The following is a 1,591-nucleotide window of genomic DNA, read 5'->3' as shown; positions in this document are numbered from 1 at the left end:
CAAGGAAATAGAAGCAGAAATAAACATTAGTCTCTGAAACCAACACTGTCTCTTCCATGTTTCTTTGCCACCAGGAGAGCTACTGTGTATATATGCGCATTGGAAGTATGTAGAGGCAGGATTGTATAGTGGTTAGAAACAGTTTCAAGTCAGAAAAGCTGCACTTGAATCCTGATTGTCCCACCTACCAGCTATTACAAATTATGGACATCTCTAGCTCTCACTTCAAGCATCCCGAATATTGAACAATAATTATTCCTACCTTATGAGCTGTTGTGTTTAATGAGATAATGCATTTTAATTGCCAAACACAGTGACTGACAGGTAGTATATGTTCCATAAATGTAGTATTGTTATTGTTATTTATTCAAGTAAAGCTTCCTAAAGGATGTATCAGAGTGCCCATGAAGGGCAAAGAGAGTTCTCAGCAGGGGATCAATATTCTTCATATATTCCTCCTTCAGGAACTTTTCCTCTTGAGAAAAGACCCACCTGGAAGCAGGAGGGAAGAAGGGAAGCAGGCACCTTAGTGACCAAGTCAACCCTTGTGGACAATGGGCTGGCAGCTTTTAGAATCAGTGCGCACTTTTGTCTGAAAGATGAAGGGCAGAGGCACGGGAGAACACAGAAAGAGCCCTATGAAGACGATGCTGCACCCACACCTGCCTCTGGAGCCCCGATTCTACCCATGCCACTTCACAGGCAAGAGGACTGGAGCTGGACTAGGTGAGCAAACCTCACAACCACACTTCTCCAAGTGCTCGGCCAGGGCGCATACGCCTAGAAGGGTGTCCACAAAGAGCGAGAATTCAGTCCGTTGATTGATGTGACCGCCTTCTAAACTGACACCCCTCCCTAGCTCTGGGCAGGCCTAAAAGCCATGTGGACTGAGAAGCAGATGTGTTTTTCCTGGTGCCAGCGAAACATTCAAGTGCTCTTCCTGCAACAACAAAGCCCCTGGGTACAACGGAAAACTCAGTCTGAAGCTCTCCCTTACAGGGTATTTTGAGGGAGGAAAGTGATGGACCAGAGACATCCAGGATGGAAGGATCTCAGAGGCCTGAGTTAAACATCACATTCTTTTCTGGTACTTTCTCAGATTTTCCAAATGTGAACTCAGCAAAATTAGTTTCAAAGCTACTTGAATCCACAAACCTTGAGATAAACAGAGTTTCTGGATGACGCTTCCTCTGCATTGTCCTTGTCTGCTGCGTGCTGCCCACTTCACAACAGTCAGCCTTGACCTCAAGCTCCTTGCTGCCTCTCATCCTCACAGGCAGCCTCTGTGCCTCTGTGTGCAGATGCTATCCTTCGCATACTTAGCAAATCCACTGCACAGAAAGCACCTTCATTAAATCTGCATTTTGAGCACCTAGCACCATGTCTGGTACAAATACTCACCACATGGATTGAGGAAGCACCAGCTTACGGGGGTCTGTCATCTCAACTGTGAGGCACACTTGAGAAAGTAGTTTGTGCCAAAGCACCTGTACATCTCCCCCCAAAGTAGAGACTGTGTAAACTGGCAGATCAGACAGGAAGTGCAGCTTGGGGCCATTTGCGAAAGTGAGAGAAGCAAACTGGCTCCACT

The sequence above is a fragment of the Microcebus murinus genome, chromosome 2 (assembly GCF_040939455.1).
Source record: "Microcebus murinus isolate Inina chromosome 2, M.murinus_Inina_mat1.0, whole genome shotgun sequence".
Classification (NCBI taxonomy): domain Eukaryota; kingdom Metazoa; phylum Chordata; class Mammalia; order Primates; family Cheirogaleidae; genus Microcebus; species Microcebus murinus.
This window is presented reverse-complemented; position numbering follows the sequence as displayed.